Below are 11,481 nucleotides of genomic sequence, written 5' to 3' on the forward strand. Positions count from 1 at the left end.
ATGCTTCCAAAGACAGTCACAACAATATTTCTTTCATCATAAAGTGGAGACTATTTTTCTTCCCCTTGAATCTGGGCTGACCCTGGGACTGCTTTGATTAATAGAATGTGGCAGTGATAGTGTTCTAGGATATCTAGGACCAGACATTAAGAAAGCCTGACAACCTCTGCTTTGCACTCTGTGGAAGGCTGGCTGCCACAGAAGAAGAGATCACCATGCTGTGGGGAAGCCCAAGCTAGCTATGTGGAGAGGCCACATGGAAGGAGACACATGCCTGGCCAGCCCCTCTATTTAGCTCACCTCAGCTGAGGTACCAAACATGTGTGTGAAAAAGCGGTCTAGGGAGTTCCAATCCCAGCAGACACCACGTGGAACAGAGGTGAGCCAGCCTTACTGAGCCCTGTCAAAACTGCCGAATCACAAGCAAATAAAAGATCATTGTTTTAAGGCACTAAATGTTGATGTGGCTTGAAAAGCTGCAATGGATAACCAAAACACAAAGTTAAGCAAGGAAAGGACCACAGCAGACAGATCCACCTGCTCTAAATTCCACAAAGTGGAATTTGGGGGGATAAAAAAACTTCTTCTTATCTTATCTCAGGGGTTATTTGCTTTCTGTTTACTCTTTCAGTGATTTGTAATCTTCCTACCTGGTACTTGTTTATCCCAATAGTGTACCAAGGGGGTGGGGGAGGGGGCGTGGGAGAAGTCTGCCCCTATGAGGGAGAAGTATTCTGTCACCGTACATTGTTTGGAACTGTTGGAGCATGAAAATAATAAAAAGCAAACTGACTTTTAATTAGTTTTATTATTGTATTAAAAATTTCTATAGAAGCGTACACATACAGAAATTCACTGCTTTTCGCCCACACCGGGAGTGGGTTGCCCCCACTGCCTCCCTCCTTGCTGTGCCACTGGTTTACATACACACATGCAGTGAGACTCGGAATAAGCATAGAGCTGTCTGAGCGCAACCAAACTGTCAAATCACACAGCTGCAAGCCAGCCTCTCGTCTGTCAGCTGACAAAGACCCAGCCAGGTTCCCTGCCTTGGCAGACCCAGAGAATCCAACCATCCTTTAATTCGAAGGATAATTCTCAGTGGGTTGCTATAGTACCCACGTCCAGGCTGACTCCCTGCTGAGGGGGTGACCCTTTCCCCATCTGTCAGAGTCCTCCTGTCTGTTTTCCATGGAGCTCAATACACTCCCTTATCTCCCCCAACAAAAGGGATTCAACCTCAAGTTTTGTTCTGAAGGACTACAGGGCAGGACCACATTTATACCAACCTCCAGAAACAATGGAGTTAATGCCCGTGTGTCCTGCTTACAAAGGCAGGCTGTGGCCATTGCCCTGCCAGTTGCGTCAGGACTGCTAAAGAATGTTGTTTCCTACCAAGCCACAGATGGGGAACCCCACTGGCTGGCTATTCAGGGCAACCTCAGAACAACAAAGCAACAAGTTGTCCAGTCTATCCTGAGAAGAATCTGAAAATGAAATCTACTCAGGTAACTTACGATGTGTCCTTCAGCAAATCCAGTCTTCCTGTCCTTCCCGCATGTGAAATGTCTGGAAAAGAAGCAATTTTGTTTAGTTGCACTTTAGAAGAACAATTACTTGGAATTCCAGTGAAACCTATTGTCTAGACAAAGAAAGAAAGGGTCTCTCTTGGTCTCCAGAAAGCCTGGAACAGAAGGAAGCAAGAGGTTTGGTGACCTCTACTTTTTGAAATAAAAACAGAAAACAGAAATCTAACTGGGCTGCCATTACCATCTTAGGAAGAAGTCAGAAAGGATACTGGGGCTACAGGTGTAACAGCTTTCCAAGCCCCTGGAACCTGGTAACTTGCATATTCATTTTTTAAACCCTCTATCCACATGGTGACTAGAAACAAAATCCTTACAATGAAGAGTCTGTGTTCTGACTGAGGAACCAGAAAGGAGAAGTGGGGTGGGTCTACCCCCTTTCAGCAGCCAGTAGCTAGGGAGAAGAGTCCTGAGGGCTGTAGTGGCGTAGGCCAGATAGTGAGTGATCAGTGACCGTCTCCCAGACTCACAGTGCTTTCTTCAGCTCCTATAAAGTCCTGACCTTAAAGGATTTTAGTTTCTAGGTGGATGCACAAATAACTGTCCAATTATCTAAAATTATATTAACACTTAACTGTACAGCCGAGAGAGAGGAAAGTGAGTCATCCCTTAATACATGTGGCCTGGATACATGATACAGAATGTCCCTCCATACACCTTCCCAGCCCCAGGCAGCCACAAAGCTTGAAGGGACTGGCAGATGCGGCAGACCCAACCCAGGCCTCGGGCAGCTGTGGCAGTTACCTGAAGTCTGTGAGCAAAGATCCTTATGCCTCCTGCTGCCAACATACCTCTTCACTCACACGGCTACTTCTGGGTCACTGCCCAACAGTCGTCATGGGCCAGAGACAGCCTGAGGTGGGGGTCTGTAACCATGAATTGCTCTATTATGGGGACAGCTCCAACAGAACGGTTTTTTTGCCTGCTCTTCTCAAAAGGATGACTCAGACAATACGATCAGTACTTACGTAAGCTCACAAAGTCTTCCTATTTAAGGAAAACTTATTTATTGGGTTATTCTTTTTGCCAGAATTAAGCACCTTAAATATCTATTACATTTCGCAAGATTAATTTGTGTTCTTCAATGTCCAGATTGTTTGTGGCTTTGGCCAAAGGCCTAAGCATGTTGATAATCTGAGGTGGGAGGGTTTTTGATTATTATTCTTTTGGGGCCTCTTCTCCTGCCTGACTCCTCTTGGGAGTAGTCATTTCTTTCCCTTCGTAGGGCGGACAGAGGGAGGACATGAGTATGTAGATCTGTAAACGTTGACCACTACTCACCCATTCATCCAGGCCTGTGGTGTTCACAGCACGCATCCAGACATCCACTAATTATTTAATGAGTATCTGCTCTGTGCCGGGCACCAGAGGCACAGCAGCGAACAAAACAAAGTCTCAGCCCTCAAGGAGCTTCCGTCTAGTGGAGGAGATACAATAAGCAAGTAAACATGTAATGTAATGAGGGCTGTGAAGAAAAACAAAGCTGGGTAAAGAGAGAGAGGCTGCTGGGGAGAGAGGATGGTCAGGAGGTGACCCTTGAGCAGCAAGAACAGAAGGCACGAGGGGAAAAGGTAACCCAGGCAGTCAGAAAAGCCTGTGCGAAGACTGGAGGCAGAAGAGGTTTTGTGCTGGAGGAAGAGCTCTGTTCCTGAACTAAACAGAGTGTCCCTGAGAATTGGGTGTGACCTGATACCGCTGGTTACCTGAGCTGACCCACAGATCTATGAATTAAAGAGGACTGGCCACAGCACTTTTTAAAAAATTTTACTTTAAAAATATTTATTTTAAATATTAACTTATCTAAGGGAGACAGCACACATGAATGGAAGGTGGGAAGCGCAGAGGGAGAGCGAGAGAGAGCCTGCAGCGGACTCCACAATGAGCACGGAGCCTGGCATGGGGCTCGATCCCAGGACCCTGAGATCATGACCTGAGCTCAAGTCATGCACTTAACCCTCTCAGCCACCCAGGCATCCCAGAACTTTAAAGTCCTTTGCAGTCTTTTGGATTTCTGTAATACTTCCTGAAAAGCATATAGGTCCCTGAAAAGTAACTTTCTATGTTTAGCCTAACATGGAACAAAATTTCAGAGCCCTGAGAACAAGTCTCACAGAATGGGCCTCAGGTAATCAATTGTGTTGCATGCTGGGAAGGCAAAACCACTTTGGAGAATGTGGTATCTGGTACGGAAAGGACAGGAAATTGTGGAGTTCCGGTTCTGTATCAGGACAGTCACTTACCTTCTGAGTCCCACAGTGTCCTCAACTATAAAAGAGAGGAAAATATCAACTCAGGGAGACAATGCAATCAGAAAAGTGTCTGGGATATTAGGTATTCAATAAATGTTTATTTTCACCAGCACGCGGACCTTTTTCTGAGGATTTTATTTAAATGGTTTTGTTTCTAATCGCCTTTGTGGAAATAGGATTTTCTTAAAAAAGCAAAAACCTAAAGCTTAAGAGCTTTAATAGCTTCTCAGAACTTGAGCCTGAAAAACCAACAAGGTTAAGGACAAAACACTCTCATCTTCTTTAATAAGTCTATAGGGGCGCCTGGGTGGCTCAGTGGGTTAAGCCGCTGCCTTCGGCTCAGGTCATGATCTCAGAGTCCTGGGATCGAGTCCCGCATCGGGTTCTCTGCTCAGCAGAGAGCCTGCTTCCCTCTCTCTCTCTCTGCCTGCCTCTCCATCTACTTGTGATTTCTCTCTGTCAAATAAATAAATAAAATCTTTAAAAAAAAATAAGTCTATAAAAGCAAGAACCACAGAGGCATAGACCCATGTTTAAATTTGTCTCTACCTAACTTATGTTTTATATCATCTGAATGTTTAAAGGCAGAATTTGGAAAATAAGCCCTTCCCTACACACACTGATAAACCCAAGTAACTTTATCTGCCCAAACACAAGTGCAAGTGAAACCAAATGTTGAGGCTGTAGCGTTCATAATTAAGAATAGTATTTAGGGGGCACCTGGCTCAGTGGGTTAAAGCCTCTGCCTTCGACTCAGGTCATGATCCCAGGGTCCTGGGATCAAGCCCCACGTCGGGCTCTCTGCTCCTCGAGGAGCCTGCTTCCTCTTCTCTCTCTGCCTGCCTCTCTGCCTACTTGTGATCTCTGTCAAATTAATAAATAAAGTCTTAAAAAAATAGCATTTAAAGTGAGAAGCAGCTTTATCTAATGGTTAAGAGCACTAGTTCTGGACTCAGACCTTAGTGCAGGCTATCTGACCTTGGATTTGACCTCTCTTAGCCTTAGTTTCCTCATCTGTAAATGGGGATGGTAAGATTGTCTCTATTAGGAGGTTCTGAGGATTAAATGAGATCATGCATATAAAGTGCTTAGTATAATGCCTGACACCATAATATGAGCTTATTAAAATGTTGTAAGTGTAACCCGAGAGGACTGAGTTCTGCAACCTTCAGGAGAGTGATATGTGAGACAGTGGGTCAAGGAAGGCCTCTCAAGAGGGTGAATTTTGAGCCAAACCCTGAATGATAATAAAGGAGCAAGAAAGCTCTGTGAAGTTCTAGCCAGTGACTCGTCATAGAGGCAGAAGGAACAGTGAGTGTAAAGGCCCATCATAGGTGTGCAGAGAGGTCCAGCAGCAGTGGTTGGAGAGTGGGGAGGGAGGTGGGCAGTGGAAGGACATGAGGTCAGGAAGGTCATGAGGAAACTTGCGAGCAGGGATGACAAGTCTGGATTTCATTCTAAAAGTGATGGGACATGGGGCGCCTGGGTGGCTCAGTTGGTTGGATGACAGCCTTCGGTTGTCCTGGAGTCCTGGGATCGAGTCCCGCATCAGGGTCCCAGCTCCATGGGGAGTCTGCTTCTCCCTCTGAACTTCTCCTCACTCATGCGCTCTCTCACCGTCTCTCTCTCAAATAAATAAATAAAATCTTAAAAAAAAAATAAAAGTGATGGAACATGAGAGCTGGTACCCTGGGGTTTCAGACATGTTGAGTTTGAAATGCTCTTTGGATACCATGGGGGAAGTTTGGGCCCAGAGCTAAAGAGATAGGTGGGTGCTGGTGACATAAATGTGTAACTTACCCACTTGTTCATGTTTAAGACACAGAACTGAATGGATTGGGCAAGGACAGACTATGAACAGAGAAGAGGGCCAAGGCCTAGACCTGGGGCTCTAACCTTTAGTAGAAAGATTGGGGATGCCGGGTGGCTCAGTTGGTTAAGTGTCTGACTCTTGATTTTGGCTCAGATCATGATCTTAGGGTCCTGGGATAGAGCCCCGAGTTGGGTTCTGTGCTGGGAGGGCAGTTTGCTTGAGATTCTCCCTCTCCCTCTGCACTCTCCCCTCCCCACCCCCGCACTCTCTCTCTCAAATAAGTACTTTTTTTTTTTTTTTTTTTAAGGATAAGGAACTAAAGTCAGCCAAGAAGACTGAGAAGTAGCGGCCAGTTAGGTGAGTGAAAAATTAGAGTGAGTGACCTGGAATCTAAGTGCTTCAGAAAGAAATTGTGACCAAGGGCAGAAAATCTGATTAAGGACAGCAAAATGGTCTCCGGATCTGGCACGGTGGCAGCTGATGGGGCGGTCAGGTTAGGGATAAGCTGGAATGAGCAGTTCTGGTTTATTGGTGGCTACGGAATTCTGATGACAAAAGGGAAGGTCCCAAGAAAGCGAGACTATGGGAAAAGGAAGCGGAGACCGATCCTCAGTGTCTTAGTTTGCGAGGGCCGCCATGACAGAGTGCTGCACACTCGAGGCTTGAACACCGGACGTTCATTTCCTCACAGTTCTGGAAGCTGGAAGTCCAAGATCAAGGTGTTGACAGGATTGGTTCTCCTGAGGCCTCTTTGCGTAGCTTGCAGATGGCTGCCTTCTCCCCGTGTCCTCACACGGACTTCCTCTGTGCTGTCTGCATCCTAGTCTCCTCTTCAGACTGGCACTGGGGTCCACTCAGCCCACCTTGGTTTAACGAAACCCCTTTAAGGGCTCCGTCTCCAAATACAGTCGCCTCCTGAGGTGCTGGGGCGGTAGGGCTTCCACATACTAATTTTGGGGGTTGGGTGGGGAACACACAGGTCCGTCTGCAACACTGAGCAATGCTTTTTTAAGGAATTTTATTGTGAAGGAGAACAGAGCAAAGGATTGGGGGGGAACTAAAGACTGTCTCTCTCAGTGGGGAGACAGGGAGGTTTTGGGTGTGTTTTGGATTTTTTACAATGGGAGAAGTTCCAGCCACTGGTATTGCTGGTGAGAATGGCACAGTAGAGAATGTGAGACTATGGCTGCCGGGGAGAGGAGGTTATTTCAGAAGCAAAGTCCTGGAATACCAGAGAAGGGATGAGATCAAGAGGTGTCTGGTGACTTACCTAGGTCCCTGACTTGTGAGTGGTAGGGCTGGCACTTGACCCCAGAAATCCTAACCTTGAAACACACTGTCCACTGGCTACATTTCCTTCCCTGTTCTTGGGAGCAGCTGGAACCAGAACAATCCCTTAAGAAGGCAGGAGAGGAATGCAGCAGAGGGAACATGTTCATACACGGAATTATGGCCATCCTGGCTACCTACTACCACCTGCAGGGGTGAGGGAGGCTGTGCGGGTTTCACAGAAGGGGAAGGAGTAGAAACAGGTGAGGCTCCACTTGGCTGACTGATGAACTAAAATACCCAGGAAGTCCAGGTCCGAAAGTGGCGGAGTATTTCCGACCCACACCCCAGCCTGGGCCTATTTATTTGACCCAAGCTTGGCTATGGAGCACCGTAGCCAGGGCATGGTTTCAGAAAGTTACACCATCAGCGTTTCCTAGGCAGATCGCCACGGCAGGTGGCTTTGCGATTTTGCTTCTACAAACTCTCTTATCATAACACTTGCATGTTGGGGCCTAGACATTAAACAAATCAATCAATAAATAAACCTTGGCTTCACATTTTGTACAGACACATTTAACGGACACCTACACACACACACAATGTGTCTTTGCTGCTATGTCGTCTCTGGGTCATGGGGTCTCCTGCAAACACTTCCTCCTTTTTGGGGTTTTGTTTTAAGATTTTATTTATTTATTTATGAGAGAGAGAGAGAAAAAGCACCCACATGAGAGAACAAGGGGACAGGGAGTGGGAGAGAGAGGAGCAGACTCCCTGCTAAGCAGGGAGCCTGAAGTGGGACTTGATCCCAGGACCCCGAATCATGACCTGAGCTGAAGGCAGACACTTTACCATCTGAGCCACCCAGGCGCCGCCCCCTTTTGGGTTTACAGCTTTACTGAGATACAATTCACAGGTCATAGAACCCACCTGTTTGAAGTGTACCATTCATTGGTTTTTAGGGTATTTAGAGTTGTCTACACTTCCTTCTTGATTCTGGGCTTCTCACTTGAGTGGATGGGCCAGTCTCCTGATGTCGGTGAGGCTGTGCCATTGCGGTCAAAGTGATTTCCTTACCGGAGAAGCTCACTTGAAGGCAGGTGTCCATCTGACTGTGACTTCCCCGGTGCCTTGGGAACAGCTGGGGACCTGTCCAAATTCACCGGTGAAAACCACTCAGTGTCTGTGTCGCGGCCGACTGCTGTGGAATGAACAAACACAGAGCTGGGGGAGCAAAGTCTGAACACAATGAGGGATAGACGCTCTACTTGGGGCTCAGACAACGGCATCCCAGCATTTTTTTTTTTTAAAGATTTTTATTTATTTATTTGATAGAGAGAGATCACAAGTAGGCAGAGAGGCAGGCAGAGAGAGAGGGGGAAGCAGGCTCCCCGCTGAGCAGAGAGCCCGATGTGGGACTCGATCCCAGGACCCTGAGATCATGACCCGAGCCGAAGGCAGAGGTTTAAACCACTGAGCCACCCAGGCGCCCCCCCAGCATTTTTAATCCCAAGGGTAGAACACCAAATCCCTTACATTTGTTTCCTATCTTCTAAGGAACCTTTCCCTTAAATGATCCATTGCATTATTCCTCCAAAGCATTTGTTTTGAAACTACGTCTGTCTCCTTCCTCTCATGGAAACCACCTGTAGCAGCGACAACTGGGCCTGCTGCAAACATTTGTTTTTGATAACAGCGTATTTTGAACGTCTGTGGTTTCAATTTCTATTTTTGTCCCTTACTGTCGCAATTTTTCGCTCTCTTCTTACTTTTTACAGATAGTTTTGCTTTTCCCAGGCATTTGTACTCTGCTAAAGACGTCAGCTGCATACACTATGACCTGAGAATTTCTACATTTCCAAAAATCAGTACCGCTGCCCGATGACTTACATTTTCCAATACGTTTGCATCTGCAATATTTAAATTGGTCTTCACAACAATTCAGTGAATGAAGTCAGGGCAACTGTTAATACTCCCATTTTATGGATCAGAAAACTCACGTCTCCTGGCTAGCCTGTGGCAAAAATTAAAGTGAAAATATGGGCAATTTTAATTCTAGTCTAAGATTTTTTTCCCCCTACCATACAATTGTCCGTAATATATGACTATGGTTCTCCAGCTTCAGCAGAATCAGAATCATTTAGAAGACTTGTCAAAGCACAGAATGCTGGGCTCCACCTCCAGCATTTGGGGTTCCATGGGCCTGGGCTGGGGCCCAAGGATGTTCTCATTCACGCCCCTGCCCCTCCACTTCCTCCCTTGCTCAGGATGGTCATGTGACATAGTTTTGGCCAATGAGATGTAAATGGGAGTCTTGTGGGAATACCTGTGCTTTCCCAATGTAAAGGGACATCCTTGGTTCTTCATCCCTCCTACCTCTTCCTGCTTAGAACTTATATGTGATGCTCAAAAGTGTAGCAGACATCTTAGGACAACGCATTAAACCCAGTCGGATAGGAGGATAGGAAGATAGGAAGAAGGTTGGTCTCTGACAGGCCTGAGTTGCTTACCTACAGATTTCCTGCTGTGTGAGAAAAATAAATCTTTATTTAAGCCACTATATCCAGGTTCTTTGTTACTTGCAGCCAAATGTATCTCTGCCCCATACAGAGGAACAGGAAAGAATGATGCGTGAGAGTCCAGGGGACTGTGTGAGAAACGGCATTTAATAAACATTTGTTGTAGTGATCCGAAGGGACATGTGCACTTGCATGTTTATAGCAGCAATGTCCACAATAGCCAAACTATGGAAAGAACCTAGATGTCCATCAACAGATGAATGGATAAAGAAGATGTGGTATATATACACAATGGAATAGTATGCAGCCATCAAAAGAAATGCAATCTTGCCATTTGCGACGATGTGGATGGAACTAGAGGGTATCATGCTTAGCGAAATAAGTCAAGCGGAGAAAGACAACTATCATATAATCTCCCTGATATGAGGAAGTGGGGATGCAACGTGGGGAGTTTGGGGGGTAGGAAAAGAATAAATGAAACAAGATGGGATTGGGAGGGAGACAAACCATAAGAGACTCCTAATCTCAGAAAGCAAACTGAGGGTTGCTGGGGGTTGGGGGAGAGGGACAGGATGGCTGGGTAATGGACATTGGGGAGGGTATGTGCTATGGTGAGTGCTGTGAATTGTGTAAGACTGATGATTCACAGACCTGTACCCCTGGGGCAAATAATACATTATATGTTAATAGAAAAAAAAAAAAAGAAAAAAATAACAAGCATTTGTGAGGCCCTATTCTGCAGCTGACATTGTGCCAGGTGAATGAGCCATGGTTCCTACCCCCAAGGTGTTCATAGTCAAGGTGAAAAAGCCACACTATAAATACATAAATAGTAATACATCGTGAAAATCACAGATACAAGCCAAATGTTATGAAACCCAGGGAAGGAACCCTGTCTAGGGAGGTCAGAGAAGGCTCCCAGGAAGTGACATTTGAGCAAAGCCCTAAAAGATAAGTAACGTTCTGCCAGGTAGAGAAGAAGGGGAAAAAAAAGTTTTCTGTGCTGTGTCCCTTCTCACTCCTACACTTTGGGGCCAGAGGCTGGCCTGGCTAGGCGGGGGCACGTTGAAACAAGCTGCTGGCAGAGTCAAGGCTCTGCAGGAACCTCAAAGCCCAGAGAACCAGGAGGGAAGCTGTGAGGATTGGCTAAAACTCTTGAGAGCAGGTCTAGGGAACCAGAAATCTGGGGCAGAAAGACAAGAGAAAGAGATCAGAGGGCAAATGGGGAGGAGCAGGGCAGGAGCCCAAAAGGATGGGTCAAGGCTTGCTTGACAAGGCTCAAGCAAGTCAGAAACTCAGGGCACTAACGATGCATTTCACCATTTCTTATTATTCAACTGCATTTCGCTCTCAGCCTCCATCTTGTTAGGCTTGTAGGTAATTCTGTCTTGGTCCCTCCTGGGGCTTGCCCTTGAACCCAAAGTTGTGCTAAAATCCTGGTGTGTTACTCAGCCTGCATCACTGTCTAAATGGCACAAAACCCTGGCGATTGAATCCCTTCTCCCTGGTGTATCATGGGTATTTCCACCAGGTGCCTGGTAATACCCTCTGGTGCATCTAGAGAGCAGGGCATAGGTCTCTGCTATGGGGGTCCCAGCGATCTCGTTCTTCTCCCCAGGGTCAGGCATCTCTTCTAGGTTTTGGGGAAATGCCTCCTTCTAGCCCTGCTTCCACCAGAGGCACACTCTCCCCTCTTTAGCTCAGTGGGCTCAGGGTTCGGGAACTACAAGCCAGGAAGGCAAGTGTCTCCAGGCTAATTCTGCTGACCACCTGCCCAACCATCCCCAATACAAAGGACAGAACCTTTGAGAATGGGAGGAGGAAAAGGGGGAAATGCAGGGAGAGAAGCTTAAACTTTCAAGTAGGTATTAGGCCACATATTGATGGTGATGGTGTGGTTTAAAGGACCAAGGGCAGGACATACATATCCCATAAGCCGTGAAGACAGAGTCAGGAAAGGGCCTGAGAACAATGAACACCTGGGGAAAGAGGAAGAAGAGGCTGAAGGGGATGCAATGAGATAGCTTCGGATGACCATTCGTTGA

At 46.6% G+C, this 11,481-nt stretch overlaps 1 long non-coding RNA gene across 1 annotated transcript; it reads right to left on the reverse strand.

The window, feature by feature from the left end:
- Nucleotides 1-1,470: 1,470 nt before the first annotated feature.
- On the reverse strand, nucleotides 1,471-8,582 carry LOC116574719. The gene is made up of 4 exons (XR_004279455.1): nucleotides 8,454-8,582; nucleotides 7,848-8,118; nucleotides 2,868-3,003; nucleotides 1,471-1,569 (listed from the first exon to the last, which is right to left on the reverse strand). It is a non-coding gene; the product is annotated as an uncharacterized LOC116574719 (long non-coding RNA).
- Between the last annotated feature and the right edge of the window lie 2,899 nt (nucleotides 8,583-11,481).

Source organism: Mustela erminea, chromosome 16 (assembly GCF_009829155.1).
Source record: "Mustela erminea isolate mMusErm1 chromosome 16, mMusErm1.Pri, whole genome shotgun sequence".
In the NCBI taxonomy this organism is placed as follows: domain Eukaryota; kingdom Metazoa; phylum Chordata; class Mammalia; order Carnivora; family Mustelidae; genus Mustela; species Mustela erminea.